General features: G+C 42.0%; 1 long non-coding RNA gene across 1 annotated transcript; it reads left to right on the forward strand.

Annotated features, from left to right (window-relative positions):
- The first annotated feature begins 1,136 nt into the window (after positions 1–1,136).
- On the forward strand, positions 1,137–18,148 carry LOC108543595 (uncharacterized). Its single transcript, XR_001889620.1, has 3 exons — positions 1,137–1,237; positions 3,006–3,084; positions 17,646–18,148. It is a non-coding gene; the product is annotated as an uncharacterized LOC108543595 (long non-coding RNA).
- The last annotated feature ends 1,908 nt before the right edge of the window (positions 18,149–20,056 follow it).

Here is a 20,056-nt window from a genome sequence, read left to right on the forward strand (position 1 = left end):
CTAGATTGAAAATTGGACAAAGGAGTTAAACAGACATATTTCCACAGAAGACATACAAATGGCTAACAGGTGTATGAAAAGATGCTCAGTATTACTAATTATCTGGGACTACAAATCAAAACCACAATCAAATATCACTTTATATCTGTTAGGATAGCTGTTACATAAAAAACACACACAAAATAACAAGTGTTGGCAACAATGTGGAGACAAGGGAACTCTTGTACGTTTTTGGTGGGAATGTAAATTGGTGCAGCTACTATGGAAAGTAGTATGGAAGTCCCACAAAAAAATTAAAATAGGACTACCATATGACCAAAAAATTCCACATCTTGGATGAGAATTTGAATTAGCCATTATCAGATTGGTAGTTTCCAAAAAAGAAGCTAATCCAAAATAACTGAAATCAGTCTCTCAAAGAGATATCTGCACTCTCATGTTCATTGCAGCATTATTCATAATACCCAAAATATGGAAGTAACCTAAATGTCCATTGAGAAATGAACAGATAAATAAATGTGGTATATACATACATTAAATACTATTCAGCCTTTAAAAAGAACATCCTCTAACATGTGACAAATGGATGAGCTTGGAGGACCTTATTCTAAATGAGATAAGCCAGGAACATAAGGACAAATACTGCATTATTCAATGTATATGAAATATCTAAAATATTCAAAACCATAGAAATAGGGAATAGAGTAGTAGGTTGCCAGGAGCTAGGAGAAGGAAGGAATGGGGGATTGCTTTTCAAGAAGTATACAGTTTCAGTAACAGAAGACAAGTTCTACAGATCTGCTGTACAACATTGTGTTTATAGTTAACAATGTTATATTGCGCACTTAAACATTTAATAACAGGGCAGATCTAAAGTTAAGTGTTCTTACCACAATAAAAAGACTAATACATTAAAACGAATTGTTAGTTTATGTTTTTGTATAGATTATGCTTAAAGATGTAATTCTGTGACATCAACAACTGAAAGAGGTGGGGACTGAGCTGTAAAGGAGCAGAGTTTTTGTATGTTATTGAAGTTAAGCTGTATAAATTCAAATTAGATTATTATAACTTTAGAATGTTAAATGTAATCTCCATGGTAACCACAGAGAAAGTAGCTATAGAATATACACAAAAGGAAATGAGAAAGAAATGTAAATGCTTCACTATTAAAAAAACAACTAAATACATACGGAGAAAGTAATGCAGGAAATGAAGGACAAAAAGAAGCTGTAAGGTATGTAGAAAACAAGTAGCAAAAAGACAGCAGTAAATATACATACAATGGAATATTATTCTGCCTTAAAAAGGAAGGTGGCCGGGCACGGTGGCTCAAGCCTGTAATCCCAGCACTTGGGGAGGCCGAGGCGGGCGGATCACGAAGTCAGGAGATCGAGACCATCCTGGCTAACATGGTGAAACCCCGTCTCTACTAAAAATAGAATAAAAAAAATTAGCCGGGTGTGGTGGCGGTCGCCTATAGTCCCAGCTACTCCGGAGGCTGAGGCGGGAGAATGGCATGAATCTGGGAAGCGGAGCTTGCAGTGAGCCGAGATCACGCCACTGGAGGCGACAGAGCAAGACTCCGTCTCAAAAAAAAAAAAAAAAAAAAGGAAGGCAAATCTGACATACTACAGCATAAGTGAACCTGGAAGACATTATGCTGAGTGAACTAAGCCAGTCACAATAAGAAAAATACTCCTTGATTCCACTTACATAAAATATTTAGAGCAATCAAAATTGCAGAGATCAGGGAGGCTGAGGCAGGAGGATCACTTGAAGGCTGGGAGTTTTAGACCAGCCTGGGCAACATAGCATGATCTATCTCTTAAAAAAATTAGCTTGGTGTGGTAGTGTGTGCTTGTAGTCCTAGCTACTTGCGAGGCTGAGGTGAGAGGATTGCTTGAACCTAGGACTTCAAGGCTAATGTGCCATTGTATTCCAGCCTGGGTGATACAGCAAGACCCTCTTAAAAAAAAATTGTAGAGACAAAAAGTAGAATGGTGGTTGCCAGGGACTGGAAGGAGGGAGGAATGGGAGTTACTGTTTAATGGGTACAGAGTTTCAGTTCTGCAAATGAAAAGAGTTCTAGAGATGGACAGTGGTGATGGTTGTGCAACATTATGAATGTATTTAACACTACCGAACTATAGATGTAAAAATAGTCACGTCAGTATATTTTATGTTATGTGTATTTACCCAAAAGAAAAAAAATTGTGAAAAAATTGCAAATCAGAGAATGTTTCTCTTTATTGAAACTCTTCAACAGCTTTCCACTGTACTTAGGATATAGGCTTAATTGGCTACCATGACCCCTGGAACCCTTCAGAATCTGGCCCTGCTTCTTCTGCAACCTTATCTCCTCCTCGCTGACCCTCACTCTCTGGACTTCTTTGCTATTTTTTAACATAACAGGCTCATTTCCGCCCCAGGGCATTGGTACTTGCTGTTTCCCTACTGGAATGCTCTGTATTTAGATTTTCACTTGATTTGCTCATTCTAGTCATTTGGATCTTAGTTCAAACTTGATCATCTTGTCAAGTAGGCCCTTTTTCACAGCAGTTACTTGATATTATCTCAGGCATTTATTTATTTTCCTATTTACATCTGTTTCCCTCTTAAAAGACATAAGCTATACAAAAGAAACTGACTTGTCTGCTTATTCACAGTTTCCCTGGCCCTAAAGCATTATTGATATTTAATATTTGTTGAATAAATATTTTCATATAATTGCATTTATAAGAATGTCTTTCTTTTGCTTTCAAAACTGAATAACAACTGGACTAGGTCTGCCTTTCCATTTAAAATGGGCTCTGAAGCTCTATGAGGTTCTAAACATGGATACGAGCTTCAGGAGGATCTGTGAAACTTTTGTAACTGTTATGCCAGAGTATTGCACAAGTGTGTGTTCATTTTTGTTGTTGTTTATAGCTTTCATCATCTACTTGATAGAACTCATGTCTAAGAGCTTAAAAACCACTAGTTATTTTTCTGTCATTTTCTAGCATTTGTATTTGCGGAAGAGAAGACTTACTTCCTCTGTGGGTAACCAGGTTATCAGACTTGGTGTTTTCCAAAGAAAAGGTAAGAGTGGTCTGCTTTCATTGTCTGCTTGGTGCTAATACAATCTCCCTCGTAGTTCTATGCCTGCAGCTTAGTTGATGTCTCAGTAACTAAAACACTTCCCACCGTCTGGCAGACACTCATCTAGTGCAATGATTTTAAATTGCTTATTCTTTTTTGTCAAGCCTATTTCATATATGAAAAATTATGTATAAGCTTGTTATTGCAAATAGGAAAATGTGGACTTGCCCTGAATGAGTTTTGGAGATGTGCTGAGCCCATCCTTTGACCTGTCCTTTCTCCCTGTAGTGGGAGATATTTTTGGGGAATCTCAGGGCACATAGCAGCATGTTTGAAAAACACTGATTCTGGCCAAGCGGGGTGGCTTACGCCTGTAATCCCAGCACTTTGGGAGGCCGAAGCAGGTGGATCACTTGAGTTCAGGAGTTCAAGACCAGCCTGGGCAGCATAGCAAAAGCCTGTTTCTACACAAAATGCAAAAATTAGCTGGGCATTTTGGCGTGCGCTTGTAGTGCCAGCTACTTGGGAGGTTCAGGTAGTAGGATGGCTTGAATACAGGAGGCAGATGTTACAAGTGAGCCTAGATTGCACCACTGCACTCCAGCCTGGGCAACAGAGACAGACTCTGTCAAAAAAAAAAAAAAAAAAAAAAAAAAAGAAAAGGGAAAACACTGATTCTGCAGGGATGACATTGGTTCTTCTCTCTTATCACTTGCTCCCCATCCCCAGCCTGGTCATGATCTTTTCATACGATACAGGGGAAAAGAGTCTACACTGCTCCCAGCACCCTACCATCCCTGTTTCTACCTAGACCCTGTCATGTGCAAGGGGTTTCTATGGTCCCCTTCCTCTCTTCTATTTACTTCTGAGTAACACAGTCTTGGTTTCTAAATGGACATAGGTAGAAAGGAGCCTGAGGGTATAAAGGCAAGATCCAAACCCTACCTGCCTCAAAGCATCCTGCAGAGCCTGGGGGAGGTGGTTGTTTCCTGACACTTTGCATCTCTGGGTCAGAAAAGACAGAGGGGGAAGGAAGGCACAGTCTTTTCTCAACTTCCCTATGCAGAAAAGAGATAGCAGAATAGAACTAAACTGCTGTCCTTGAAAAGGCCTGCTTCAAAGGGTGGCCCTTGGCTCTCATCTGGGAACCTAGATTCCCACTATGAACTGATAAGAGTGGCTCACCGTGCCCAAACTGTTTTTACACCCAACATGGTTTATGCTGAACACCTCCTTTCCTTCTGAGAGTTTACGGTTTGGGTATGTGCCAGGCAGGAGGTTGCATATGGGGACATCCCCCGGTAAAAGCCTTGGTCATTGAGTCTAACAAGCTTCCCTGGTTGGCTACATTTCATGCATGTTGTGATGACTTGTTGCTGGGGAAATTAAACATGCCCAGTGTGTTTCCACTGGGTAAGAAATCTTAGAAACCTGTGCCTGCTTTCCCTCTTACTTCACCCCAGGGGCCTTTTGACTTTGCTGAATGTGCTTGGTACCCATTTGTTGTTATAGATCATAGCTCTGACTACAATTATATGCTGAGTCTTTGGAGTCTTCCTAGTGAATTGTCAAATCTAGGGGAGGTTTTAGGACCTCCTGACATACTGCCACTTCCAGACTAGCATGGCTCTTGGTTTCAAAGGGCAGAGTGTAAACCACCAGCCAATTTTCTCAAACAAGCCTCATAGGCTTTGAAGCTGGTGGACATGCTCCCAGATTCTGGCAAAAGTTGCTAACTTATTTTGGCCTCTGTGGTTATGTAATTTATTTTTTAATTTTTATGTTTTTCTGGTGTCTCCATATGTATTTTAGCAGAAAGGAAAGATTGTGTCAGAGACTCATAGCATTAACACTGTTGAAATCACAATTTTGGGCAGCTCATACTTTAAAATTTTGAGAGATGAGAGAATTTGGCTTATCCTGGTTTGCTATTTTGTTTTTATTTCTCATAGTGGGTTGAATAGTCCAAATTCTAACCTCCAGTATCTGGGACTGTGACCTTATTTGAAAACAGGGTCTTTGAAGATTTTATTAAGTTAAGACTCTTGGAATTAAATCAACCTGGATTTAGGGTGAGCTCTAAATTCAACGACAGAGAGTCTTTAGAGACATAGAAAGGGAAAGTCTGGATGAATGTAGAGGCAGATATCAAAGTGACATGTTTACAAGCCAAGGAATACTAAGGATTGCCAGTAGCCACCAAAAGCTAGGAGAGAAGTGTGAAACAATTCTCCTTCAGAGTGTCCAGGAGGAACCACACCTGCCAGCATGCCTTGATTTTGGACTTCTGACCTCCAGAACTGTGACAGAATAGATTTCTATTGTTTTAAGTCACCTAGTTTTTGGTATTTTGTTATGGCAGCCTTAGGAAACAAATACTATTCTTGATGTTTGGAATAATGCCCGGGAGAGGCGAGTGAGGAGGGAAGCCCTGACTTGCAGGAAAGGAGATCTGAGCAAAGTTTAAGAAGGCGTAAGCCACTTTCTAAAAATGTACAAATGAGCCCCATGTGGTGATTAAACCCCTCAAGATGTAGTCTTCACTTTATTCTAAACTGCTTGATCTTGAATGCCAGATGTTCGGGGTACTCCAGCCTCTCCTCCATCATTGCGTTTTGTTTGGGCTCAGAGACCCTGCAACTCTGGTCTACCTGGGGCATCTGACTTTGATTTCAACCCAGACTCTCAGAACATTAGAGAACTCCAAGAAAGGGCATGGCTGCTTGAGCAGCAGGAAGAGCTTATTCCAACCCCCTATTACCTGGCCCCACCTCCCACCACAGACAGGCTCCTCAGGTATGCACTTTTGACATCCAAGCTCTTAAGGCAGAAGTCCATCTGCTGGAATGTGATAGCAGCCAGGACGTAGGGAAGACCCTCTTTGCCCCGTGATGCATGGGCTTTTACTTCTCAGTGAATGCTCTGCAGGCCTGAGGATCACCCCATATAGAAAACAATGGGTGCAATGACAGGTGCCTGTTTCAGACCCACTCTAGATGCCTGGCCTTGCATAGTCTCTAAAAGTGGCCTTCTTAGAGAAGGCATGTAACTGCAGGATCAGGCCTGCTTGACATCTCCCAGATGCTTGAGAAATGCCTGAGTTGGCACGGAGCCTTCCTTGTTTTATCACTTTGTTTCTTGATGTTGTGGATGTTGGTTAAGAATCAGCAATTAGTTCTTTCCTTAGCTCTCACAAAGGCAAGGTGACCATTAGCAATTGATCAGTGACTCCTTCATTTCTTATTGGAAATCCTCTGACCCTCGAATGCTGAAATTCTTTTGTCCTTCCTCATATAGGCCCAAAGACTTCCCTTGCCTTGTTTTGATGTTTACTCCACAAGAACATCTAGCTATTCTGGCCCCTGTCTCCATACTCATTTTCGTAAATGGGATTCTTTAAACCTGTGGCAGACACTTTTTGTTCTCTCCCCAATATCCATTCTCCTTCTATTCCTTACTACCAGAATTCCTGTGGGCCATTTGTTTTTTGGAAGGCAGCCAAATCCTTAGCTGAAAACAACTATATTTCCCAGTTTTCTTTGCTGGGAAAGGAGTGGCTAATGAAATACAAATAGAAGGCATTGGTTGGAACTTCTGAGGAAGCCTTGGTAATGAGACTGGTGCCATTGCAGCCGTGCCTACCACTCTTCTTCAGGCTTGAAACACAGCCCTGTATACAGCACTGCACCATCTTGGGCCATGATGCCATCCTTGAGGAGGCAAACCACACACTAAAGATGATGGCACGGAGGGTTGAAGAAGGCTGGTCCCTAAAGACCCTGGGGCTTCCTTTCCATTCCTGGATCATCAGCCTCTGAATTTCTGTTTCTTCAGTGAAAAATACCTTCTTTATGCACTGTTATTTAAGGTTTCTAATATATGCAGCAAAACTTAGTCCTGATTGACTAACCCTCCTCTTTGTCTAGGTTGGGATATTTTGATTGTATTTGTCTTTTCTCCATTTATATTTGCCTAACACAGGGAAATTCATGTAATAATCATATAATAGGTAATTAACATTCCACCAATATTATCAAGTATATGATTGCATCTAACATATTCCACAATTCTAGTTAATAATTATGTACCAAAATAGGACACAAATAAAATAAACAGCAAGGCATATTGCATGTTTGTGATTCCCAAGATAATTGTATCCCATTATATTTAAAGTTTCTTATATGAAAATTTAATTTAATGAAGAAGATATATGATGTTGGAATGCTACCTATGTCACCATCTGGCTCCCCATAGCTGCCTGTCAGTACTAAAAGCTCAAAGTGTAGCCATATGGGCCATTTCTAAAATAAGTTTTTGTCTTTTAGACAGTACGGTGGCTCAACTTTGAGGCTTAATTTTTGTGGCTCATAGGATAAAGGATCAATTATCACCTATAAACTTTTCTGCACAGTTTATATAAATAAAAGAGTGTTATTGACAATGTATCTGGTCTTTATGACTTACAAATTGAAACGGAAAGAATTGGGGACCATAACTTGAAAGACGGCTTCACAGATTCACAGAATAAAATTATTTATGCTTTTTTTTTTTTTTTTTTTTTTTTTTGAGACAGAGTTTCACTCTTGTCTCCCAGGCTGGAGTGTAGTGGCATAATCTCGGCTCACCACAACCTCTGCCTCCCAGGTTCAAGTGATTCTCCTGCCTCAGCCTCCCAAGTAGCTGGGATTATAGGCGCCCACCACCAGCCACCACACCCAACTAAGTTTTGCATTTTTAGTAGAGACAGGATTTCACTATGTTGGCCAGGCTGGTCTTGAACTTCCAACCTCAAGTGATCCACCCTCCTCAGCCTCCTAAAGTGCTGGGATTACAGGCGTGAGCCACAGCACCTAGCCTTTTTTTCTTCTTCTTTTTGAGACGGAGTCTTGCTCTGTCGCCAGATTGGAGTGCAGTGGTATGATCTCTGTTCACTGCAACCTCTGCATCCCGAGTTCAAGCCATTCTCCTGCCTTAGCCTCCCAAGTAGCTGGGACTACAGTTGCGTGCCACCAGGCCCAACTAATTTTTGTATTTTTAGTAGAGACAGGGTTTCACCATGTTGGCCAGGATGGTCTTAATCTCTTGACCTCATGATCTGCCCGCCTCAGCCTCCCAGAGTGCTGGGATTACAGGCGTGAGCCACTGTGCCTGGCCTATGCTTCTTTTCATTAACCTTTGTTTTAAAAGAAATGTTGTGTTTGTTAACTGGAAATTAAAACTGAAAGTGGGGATTTCTTTTCATTTTCCCCATCTCCATTCTCTAACTGATTATTCATCTTTAGTGAGACATAGCATCCAAAAGCTGCCATCCGTAATTTACAGTATTTTTTGCAGAGTGATTTCTGTCACATCAGTAGAAATTTATCAACAGTTGCTTCTCCACAAGAGGGATTTTTAAAGGTTGTTTGTTCATTTGCTGAAGCATTAAAAGATAAACGAAAACTCAAGGAAAATTACACACAAAAAATTACTGGGGAAAAAATCTTTAATTTCCCTAATTTGGAAAGTTTCTAAAATAAATCACCTTTTGCTAATTATAATTCAATAAAAATTAAACTGCTAATGTGCCCCCAGACATAAAGAAAACATGAAGGAAACATGTTTACTATGAATCAGTTTCAAGGTAGTATCAGTTTTAGATTTTCCCCTTGAACACAGATGGCAGCTGTTAGAAAGAGTGTGTTTGTGATATCCCCGTTATCATTTTTTATTGCGTCTATTTGATTCTTCTGTCTTTTCTTCTTTATTAGTCTTGCTAGTGGTGTATCAATTTTGTTGATCTTTTCAGAAAACCAGCTCCTGGATTCATTGATTTTTTGGAGGGTTTTTTGTGTCTCTATCCTTTAGGACATAGGCATGGGCAAGGACTTCATGTGTAAAACACCAAAAGCAATGGCAACAGAAGCCAAAATTGACAAATGGGATCTAATTAAACTAAAGAGCTTCTGCACAGCAAAAGAAACTACCATCAGAGTGAACAGGCAACCTACAGAATGGGAGAAAATGTTTGCAATTTACTCATCTGACAAAGGGCTAATATCCAGAATCTACAAAGAACTCAAACAAATTTACAAGAAAAAAACAAACAACCCCATCAAAAAGTGGGCAAAGGATATGAACAGACATTTCTCAAAAGAAGACATTCATACAGCCAACAGACACATGAAAAAATGCTCATCATCACTGGCCATCAGAGAAATGCAAATCAAAACCACAATGAGATACCATCTCACACCAGTTAGAATGGCAATCATTAAAAAATCAGGAAACAACAGGTGCTGGAGAGGATGTGGAGAAATAGGAACACTTTTACACTGTTGGTGGGACTGTAAACTAGTTCAACCATTGTGGAAAACAGTGTGGCGATTCCTCAAGGATCTAGAACTAGAAATACCATTTGATCCAGCCATCCCATTACTGGGGATATACCCAAAGGATTATAAGTCATACTGCTATAAAGACACATGCACACGTATGTTTATTGTGGCAGTGTTCACAATAGCAAAGACTTGGAATCAACCCAAATGTCCATCAGTGACAGACTGGATTAAGAAAATGTGGCACATAGACACCATGGAATACTATGCAGCCATAAAAAAGGATGAGTTCGTGTCCTTTGTAGGGACATGGATGCAGCTGGAAACCATCATTCTCAGCAAACTATCACAAGAACAGAAAACCAAATACCGCATGTTCTCACTCATAGGTGGGAATTGAACAATGAGATCACTTGGACACAGGAGGGGAAACATCACACACCGGGTCCTATTGTGGGGAGGAGGGAAGGGTGGAGGGATAGCATTAGGAGCTATACCTAATGTAAATGATGAGTTAATGGGTGCAGCACACCAACATGGCACATGTATACATATAGAACAAACCTGCACGATGTGCACATGTACCCTAGAACTTAAAGTATAATAATTAAAAAAAAAAAAAAAGAAAGAGTGCCTTTGTGTGGCTAGTTCCCTGAAGAGCCCATCAACTTACTAAGCACTCACACATTCCCACATTTCTCTTTTTGTTTGACACAAGAGATCCATGCAGATGGTAAGTGGAACTTAGCTACGAAGGGGAGATAAAAAGGTCCACAGTTTGAGATGCATTTCCTCTGAAAATAATGGGCAATCACCCATCATATATTTCTTTGCTTCTCTTGAATGGGACAAACTTCAAAGTGACACGAACAACTTTCCAAGAATGCAATGCCTCTGAGGCTGACATAAAAGGCTTCTTTTTCAGGAAGCCGTGATGTTTGTGTGTCTCTGCCCTTCCATGACTCCATCTGTTCGGCCTGGGTGCCTACAAACCCTCCAGCAGTCACTGCGTTCTGGGTGTTCATCTTGTTGCTAGTGTGTTGTCAGATTTGGCGCCTAACAATTCTTTGTGTCTCCTCCAGCTGGGTAGATTGCATTAGGGGCTGGAGCCCCAGGCATGATCTGTCTGTCTCGGTAGTGCCACAGTTATGCATGTTGTGTTCCTCTAGAGTTTCAGCAAAGGTGTGTCTCTTTTTGCTTGTTTCATGGACAAACGGTTGCTTTCAGGGGGGTGTTCTTCAGTACTCTGTTTCTTCACTCTGTGCCTGGACTCTATAGCTAGGTGCTAAACCTAGCCTTAAAAACTGAGGAATATCTGCTCTTAATCCCGACCTGTGAGAATCACTGGTGGTAGCATAAAGGTCTTGTTGCCCTATGAAGCAACTAAACTTTCCTTTGTATTTCAAAGATGACTCATTTGATGTAGTTGTTGGGTTAAGTTTCAAATGACATGTGATGTTTAAAATGCTTTCCCCCCGGGGTGAGCATGCTGCTCCCTGAATAGTTTTGCTTTTGTACTCAGAGACTGAAGGAAATGGTTTCTTTTTTGAGTCTGTGCTTGAGTCTCCTCAGTCCAGCCTCTGTACCTAGTTGGGAGTTGGGGGGTTGGGGGAGGGAACTAAAGAATCTCACAGGAATGGAATGTGTTAGAAATCTCTAGCACGATTTCTGGAGATGCAAAATAGACACATGTGAAATGATTTGGCAGGAAGCAATAAATTCCAAATGTAAGCATTAAGTGCAGAAAAATCAACTTTCAACCATAGCATTCACTGTGGTAGCAGGGAAAAATGTAGAGGAAGTGGAGCTTGAAAAGCAAGAGAAGATGTGGATGGTATTTATGGAGTGGAGACTAGCATAAGCAAAGTTCACAGGCAAGGGAGTGTAAACATTGGCTTGACATCAGACAGCATTGCCATGGATTGTGGTGGGAGATGATACAGAGATACTCCATAACAGGAAGGTGGCCAGATGCCTTTGGGAAGAAGGTACTTCTTTAGGTGGCAAGCGAAATGTCCTAAGAGAGAGAACAGAATAAGAGAACAGTACAAAGGGGAAAAGATGGTTATTGCAAGTAGTTCATGTCATGCGCGTCCGTGTGAAGAGACCACGAAACAGGCTTCGTGTGAGCAACATGGCTGTTTATTTCACCTGGGTGCAGGCGGGCTAAGTCCGAAAAGAGAGTCAGCAAAGGGAGATAAGGGTGGGGCGTTTTATAGGATTTGGGTAGGTAAAGGAAAATTATAGTCAAAGGGGGGTTGTTCTCTGGCGGGTAGGAGTGGGGGTCACAAGGTGCTCAGTGGGGGAGTTTTTGAGCCACGATGAGCCAGGAAAAGGAATTTCACAAGATACTATCATCGCTTAAGGCAAGGACCGGCCATTTTCACTTCTTTCGTGGTGGAATGTCATCGGTTAAGGCAAGGTAGGGCATTTGCACTTCTTTTCTGATTCTTCAGTTACTTCAGGCCATCTGGGTGTATATACGTTATACATGCAAGTCACAGGGATGCGATGGGTTGGCTTGGGCTCAGAGGCCTGACATTCCTGCCTTCTTATATTAATAAGAAAAATAAAATAGTATTGCAGTAAGTGTTGGGGCGGCAAAAATTTTTGGGGGGTGGTATGGAGAGAGAATGGGCGATGTTTCTCAGGGCTGCTTCAAGCAGGATTAGGGGCGGCGTGGGAACCTAGAGTGGGAGAGATTAAGCTGAAGGAAGATTTTGTGGTAAGGGGTGATATTGTGGGGTCGTTAGAAGAAACATTTGTCATATTGAATGATTGGTGATGGCCTGGATGCGGTTTTGTATGAATTGAAAAACTAAATGGAAGACAAGGTACTGAAGTAATGGGGGCTGTCCGTGAGGCCAGTGGGGTCCCGCACAGATGGGACACGGCTTGGGAGGAATCCCAGGCTGTGGGCATTCCTTGGCCCAGTGTCCAGATTTCCGGCAGTTGTAGCAAGCTCCTGGGGGAGGACGTTCTAGGGGAACCTCTGGCAGCTACGGTTCAGGTGTTTGGAGTTGTGTGCTGGAGATGTGGCTGGGTTTTGTCTCACAGTGGATGCAAGGAATTGCAACTCAGAAATAAGTTGCTACTTGGCTGCCTCTACTCTATTATTTTACACTTTGAAGGTGAGGTTCATTAAGTCCTGTTGTGGGGTTTGAGGGCCGGAATTTAATTTTGGGGGTTTATTTAATGTCGGGAGCGGATTGGGTAATAAAATAAAATGCATATTAAGAATAAGACGGCATTCTGACCTTTCAGGGTCTAGGGCTGAAAAGCCTCTCAGGGTTGCTGCTAAACAGGCCGTGAACTGGGCTAAGTTTTTCATATTTGATGAAAAGAGCCTAAAGGCTAACTGATTTGGGAGAGGTCAGATAAAGAAAAGGAACATTAACCTTGACTATGCCTTTAGCTCTAGCCACTTTTTAAAAAGGAAATTGCTGGACAGATGGGGGAGGGCTAGTTGCGGAATGAACCTGTAAGCCAGACCGGGTGTGAGGAGGGGAGGTGATAAAAGGATTATAGTGGAGGCTGAGGAAAAATTGGGACCTAACTTGGCCTGGCGAGGAGGGGAAAGGTCAGATTCGTCTGTAGAAAGGAAGATTAGAAAGACTCAGCGATGCTTGGGGTTGGGACTGAGAGGACAGGCGGGAGGGAAAGAAGGAAGATTTGGGACAAATTGCATTGAGAGCAGAGACTAGGGAGGGCGGACGTGTAAAAGAATGCCTGGACGTCAGGCACCTCAGATCATTTGCCCATTTTACGACAAGGATTATTTAGCTCTTGTAGGATGGAAAAATCTAAAGTGCAGTTTTCTGGCTGTTTAGAACTACTGTCGAGTTTCTATTGGGGTCAAGCGGCATTGTAGAAGAAGATAAGGCGTTTAGGTTTTCATTTATGAGTAGTTGAGAAGGTGAATAGGAGTAGTTGAGAAGGTGAATAGGAGTATGACTAGACAGAAGATAGTAGGGATGAAAGTTTTTTGGGGTGCAGTATAAGTTGGTCTGGTGTCTGGAATGAGACTGGGACCTGATAAAAAGGAGTGTCCACACAGGAGTTCAAATGGGCTGCAACCTGTAGCATTCCGAGAACAGGCCTGAATTCTGAGAAGGCAAAGTGGTAAAAGTATTGTCTAGTCCTTTTAAGTTGGTGACTGAGCTTGGTGAGGTGTGTTTTAAAAGACTATTAGTCTGTTCTACCTTTCCTGAAGATTGAGGACGGTAAAAGATATAAGGGTTTCACTGAATACCAAGAGCCTGAGAAACTGCTTGGGTGATTTGACTATTAAAGGCTGGTCCGTTATCAGACTGGATAGAGGTAGGAAGGCCAAACCGAGGAATTATGTTTGAAATGACCGGAGTGGCCTTCTCAGACCCTGTGGGAAAGGCCTCTACCCATCCAGTGAAAGTGTCTACCCAGACTAAGAGATATTTTAGTTTTCTGAACATCTAAGTAAAGTCAACTTGCTAGTCCTGGGGAGGGGCAAATCCCGGAGCTTGATGTGTAGGAAAGGGAGGGGGCCTGAACAATCCCTGAGGGGCAGTAGACTAGCAGATGGAACACTGAGAAGTGATCTCCTTGAGGACAGATTTCTAGGATGGAAAGGAAATGAGAGGTTCTAAGAGATAGGCTAGCTGCTTGTAACCTACATGGAAGAGGTTATGAAATGATGACAGTATAGAACGGGCCTGTGAGGCTGGAAGGAGATAATTTCCTTGGTCTAAGAACTTTTGTCTTGTGTGGGAAGAGATTGATAGGTGGAAGTTTCAGCGGGGGAGTAGGTGGGAGTGGCCGATGTGAAGGAGGAAAACTGCCGTGAGGCATAGAAGTTGGAACGCTAGCTGTTTTTTTAGCTAACTTATCAGCATAAGCATTGTCCTGAGTGATGGTTGGGGGAAGAAACTAGATTTTGGAAGTTATGAGAACTGCAGAGAGTTGAGCATAGTATGTGATTTTTAGGGCCTCTAACAGTATTAAAGCAGTGGCAGCCACTGCGCGCAGACATGAGGGCTAGCCTAAACCAGTAAGGTCAAGTTGTTTGAACAGAAAGGTTACAGGACGCGGTCCAGGCTCTTGTATAAGAATTCTGTCCACACTAACCATGCCTAGGAAGGAAAGGAGTTGTTGTTTTGTAGAAGGGATTGGGGTTTGGGAGATTAGCCAGACACGATCAGCAGGAAGAGTGTATATTTATAAGAATTATGCCAAGGTAGGTAACAGATGAGGAAGGAAACTTGGGCTTGACGGAAGTAATGGGGGCTGTCTGGGTATTGACGGCCAGGCTTCTAAACCTCTTAAAACTCCCCAACTCTGGTACCAACTTGGACAACATTCTTTTATGCACTCCTTTTTAGTTATCCCCACCTGCCCAGTTCCCTGATTAGGCCGAGACATTTTAACTAAATTATCTGCTTCCCTGACTATTCCTAGGCTACAGCCACACCTCATTGCTGCCTTTTCCCCCAGTTCAAAGCCTCCTTCACATCCTCCCCTTGGATACACCCACCTTAACCCACAAGTATAGGATACCTCTACTCCCTCCTTGGCGACTGATCATGCACCCCTCACCATCTCATTAAAACCTAATCACCCTTACCCCACTCAATGCCAATATCCCATCCCGCAGCATGCTTTAGAAGGATTATAGCCTGTTATCACGCACCTGCAACAGCATGGCCTTTTAAAGCCTGTAAACTCCCCTTACAATTCCTCCATTTTACCTGTCCTAAAACCAGACAAGGCTTACAGGTTAGTTCAAGAGCTGTACCTTATCAACCAAATTGTCTTGCCTATCCACCCCATAGCGCCAAACCCATATACTCTCCTATCCTCAATACCTCCCTCCACAACCCAGTATTCTGTTCTGGATCTCAAATGTACTTTCATTACTATTCCTTTACACTCTTCATCTCAGCCTCTCTTCGCTTTCACTTAGACTGACCCTGACACCCATCAGGCTCAGCAAATTACCTAGGCTCTACTGCTGCAAGACCTCACGGACAGCCCCCATTACTTCAGTACCTTGTCTTCCATTTAGTTTTTCAATTCATACAAAACCGCATCCAGGCCATCACCAATCATTCAATATGACAAATGTTTCTTCTAACGACCCCACAATATCACCCCTTACCACAAAATCTTCCTTCAGCTTAATCTCTCCCACTCTAGGTTCCCACGCCGCCCCTAATCCTGCTTGAAGCAGCCCTGAGAAACATCGCCCATTCTCTCTCCATACCACCCCCCAAAAATTTTTGCCGCCCCAACACTTACTGCAATACTATTTTATTTTTCTTATTAATATAAGAAGGCAGGAATGTCAGGCCTCTGAGCCCAAGCCAACCCATCGCATCCCTGTGACTTGCATGTATAACGTATATACACCCAGATGGCCTGAAGTAACTGAAGAATCAGAAAAGAAGTGCAAATGCCCTACCTTGCCTTAACCAATGACATTCCACCACGAAAGAAGTGAAAATGGCCGGTCCTTGCCTTAAGCGATGATATTATCTTGTGAAGTTCCTTTTCCTGGCTCATCCTGGCTCAAAAATCTCCCCCACTGAGCACCCTGTGACTCCCACTCCTGCCCGCCAGAGAATAACCCCCCTTTGACTATAATTTTCCTTTACCTACCCAAATCCTATAAAATGCCCCACCCTTTCTCCCTTTGCTGACTCTCTTTTCGGACTCAGCCCGCCTGCACCCAGGTTAAAATAACAGCCATGTTGCTCACACAAAAGCCTGTTTCGTGGTCTCTTCACACGGACGCGCATGACAGTTCAGGCCATGTGACCTGAGGGTTTCACGGTAAGAGGCAGGGTGCACAAAGCTGACTGAAGGGGGTAGCATTCTAAGTAAGGCATGATGCAGGCCATCCAAAAGCAGCTCGTCAGATGACAGCAAACAAAGTGCTTTACAGCACTAAGGAGCCTCATGGGAGAGAATCTCCTCCCACCTCCAACACCCCCAGGCATCGTAGTATGTGTCATAAAAAATGCCATCAGCTTCATGAGCCAGCCATTGAATTAATGTTGCGTTAGGTTATTTCAACTTTTTACTATAAATTTGTGTAAGAGTTCACATTCAATATTTCATGTATTCTCAGAAATCTAGGTAGGGAGAAGTTATTACTAAAAATGATCTGAGGAAATTAAATCACTGTGGTCACTCAACTAATAAATGAGGGGTTAAGTCTGGAGCCTGATCCTTGTGACTTTAAACCAGTGACCCAGGAGGCCAGGTAAACAGGATAGTTTTGAGGCAGGAGGCTTTTTCAAGTGTAGGCTCTCTACAAGTGTATATATTAATTCTGTTTGCTAAATATTTCCATTTCTCCTTCCTATCGGGCACATGGCATGATTCCACTTCTTGGCTCCCATGTGAGTACTTCTGGCCAATGAGTTGTGAGCAGATGTGTGTCACCCCTAGGTGAAAGTGGCTGCCTGCCAGCATGAGATCCTCCTGAGCTCTCTTGCTCTCTGCCCCAGTGACTGCCAGGCTCCAGATATTGTTTGCCTGATCAGCTTTAGGTCCCAGAGTATGTAGACAAGGAGCAGAACTCCCAAGCAACCCATAACGAGTGTGTATCACAAGGGGGAAACAATCCTTTGCTGCTCTATGCCTCCGGGAGTTTAAATTGCTTACTGCAGGAGAACACAGCCTGCCTGAGCTGAGATACCAAGTGTGAGGTATTGGCCGCCTAGGCAAATAATGGAGGCAGAGGAAATGGGAAGCAAGAGATAAAGACTAAGGAGGAACATGTAGAACTTCGTAAATGATGGAATATGATTATGTAGGAGAAGCAGGCTTTGAAGACCATGCCAAAGTTTCCAGCCCAAGTATAGGAAGAATGGAGGTGACTTTGGTTTGACGATAACAAACTTAGCATCTCTTTACTTAAAAATAAATGAAAATAGCTCTTGACCAGATTTTAAAAGCAAAATATACTAATCATAAAGATTCAAGAAATGCCAAAAATTATATAGAAAAAATTAAAAATTGACATGATTTAGTATACCTCAATAACGATTGTTTGCATTTTGTCTCACATACACAGACATGCTTGTTTATGTATGCTTATAAACATATTTGGAAAAATTATAAACTATTTGACATGTACATGAAATGGATGTACATATGAGGCATTCATTAAAAAAAAATTACTGACTACCTACCACTAAGCAGGCAGTAGCTTAGGTGCTGGAGTATAAATGTTAGTGAATGAGTTACCATTTAATTCCTCAGGGAGCTTATGGACCAGTAAGGAAACTTCTCATCTATAAGGGAGCGACTGGAAATGCAGAATTGGAGTTCATTGTGGTGCAGATTTGGGAATTTCAGGCCACAGACAGCAGCTATGGCCCAGGAATGACTGATTTTCCAGAGGGAAAAGAAGACAAGTAAAGAGATGAAGACTTCTTCCGGGAACCTAAGGTGCTTCATTGTCTACAGAGATGCCCTATCCCATAGCCCTCAGTCACTCATATCTGGATACATTGGATCTTGTCAACACCAATAATGGACATACCTCTGATATTTGAACTCTAAATCTCACTCTGTGACCACGACTTTGTATCTTTCTAAGTCTTTAATCTTCAGCCTCACAGAACTCTTCGTACCCTAAAATGTAGTGTTTTCACCTGGTCTGTCATCCCCTTTTGTGCCTTCATTTTTTTTCCTTACCGAGACTGGTTCCCATGGTGATCCCATGAATGACTTTATCACTAATAACCACAACTTGCATATATTCCGCCTTTCTAACGTGCTTGTCCAGCAACTACTTCAATCCGTTCTATAGTCCACCGTCACTGTCTCCCTAGACTAAGGAGAGAGCATGAGAGTGTAAATTTAAGGTTTCCAGTTTGAGCTGGTGGCTGAGAACCTCATTTGCTTGCTCATTTAATGAGCACATACTGAGTGTCGACTGTGTCAGGCACTGAGCTAGACACTATAATACGTTGGTGAACAAACCACACAAGAACTCCTGCCTGTGTGGAGTTGATATTCTAGAGGGGACAGATATACAATAAACAAAAATGTAAAATATACAGTATATAAGATGGTAAACATGGTACAGGGAAGGCTGGAGAGTAAATAGAAATTTCAAAGATGGTTCACTGAGGAGGAGTTGGGTGAAGAAAAGGGGAGTACACTATGCAGGTAATCTGGAGGAAGAGAACACGCAAGGGGAACATTAAATGCAATGGTCTTGAGGCAGGGGAATGCCTGAAATATTTGAAGAGTAGCAGCTTTGTATGGAATGGAGTGAGGGAGGTGGCTGAGAGCAGGAGATGAGGTCAGAGAGGTAATGAAAGTCATTTTGTTTTGGACCTTGTCAGTCATTGTAAGGAACTGTGGTTCTACTCTGAGATGTGAAGTCATTTAGAGGATTTTGAGCAGAAGTGTGATATGATCCAACTTATTTTTTAAAAGAATTGTTTGGGTTGCTATGTTGAAAATAGTATTGGGAGGAAGGGGCAGAGGTTTGAAACAGAAAGACCAATTACAGGGTCATTGCAATAATCCAGGATAATGCTTTTGACTAGTACAGGTGGAGTGAAGGTAGTGAGAATTTTTTTAACTGTGTATATGTTTTAGAAGTTGAGTCAAGAAGATTTTCTTGCATGGATATATGAAAGAAAGAGAAATCTCAGGTGAAGTCAAAGATTTTGGCCTAAGCAGTAAGAAGGATAGAGTTACTATTAACTGAAATGGGAAAGACTGAGGAGAAGCAGGATTTGGTGGTGACTTCAGCAGTGGGTTTTAGATTTGCAGAGTCTAATGACTTTAGACATTCAAGTGGACACCTTGAGCAAGTTCCATCTCTGGAGTTGGGGGAGAGATTCTTGTGAGAAATAGAAGTTTAGGGATTGTCAGAATGCAGATATAATTTAAAATCGCAAGACTGGATGTGATCCCTAAGAGAATGAGGGTGGATAGAGAAGAGACAAGATCCAAGGATTAATCACACAGGTGCTTGAACATTTAGAGATCAGGGACTTAATGGGGAACCCATGAAGAACGATAAAGAGAAATGCCCAGTGAAATAGAAGGAAAATCAAAAGAATGTGGGGTCCTGGAAACAAAGCAAAGAAAATGCTTCAAGGAGGAGAATCACCTGTGTCAAATATTGCTGACAGGTTAAATAAGATGAGGATTGAGACTTAGTCACTAGATTTTGCAGCAAGAAGGTGACTGATCATAGCAGGCCTGATTGGAATGAGCTAAAAAATGGGGAAATGAGGTGCTAATATGTGACACTGTGTGACAGACTCAAAACATGCTAAATGAAATAAGCCAGGTATAAAAGGCCAGGTACTGTATGATTGCATTTATATGTAATGATCAGACTAGGCAAATCCATGCAGACAGAAAGTAGGTTAGCGCTTGCCAGAGTCTGAGGGGAGGAGGAAACAAGAAGTAACTGCTGATGAGTATGAGGTTTCTTTCTGGGACAATGAAAATGTTCTGGAATTAATGTGATGGTTGCTCAATCTTGTGAATATACTAAAACCGCATAATTGTACACTTTAAAATTATGAATTTTATAGTATTATCTCAATAAAAAAGACAATGAGAGACGAGGAATTGGACACAATGCAACTTTTCCTGTTTGGCTGCAAATGGGAGCAGAGAAGCAGAATGGTGAATTGAAC

This window comes from Rhinopithecus bieti, unplaced genomic scaffold, assembly GCF_001698545.2.
Source record: "Rhinopithecus bieti isolate Rb0 unplaced genomic scaffold, ASM169854v2 scaffold_654, whole genome shotgun sequence".
Classification (NCBI taxonomy): Eukaryota; Metazoa; Chordata; class Mammalia; order Primates; family Cercopithecidae; genus Rhinopithecus; species Rhinopithecus bieti.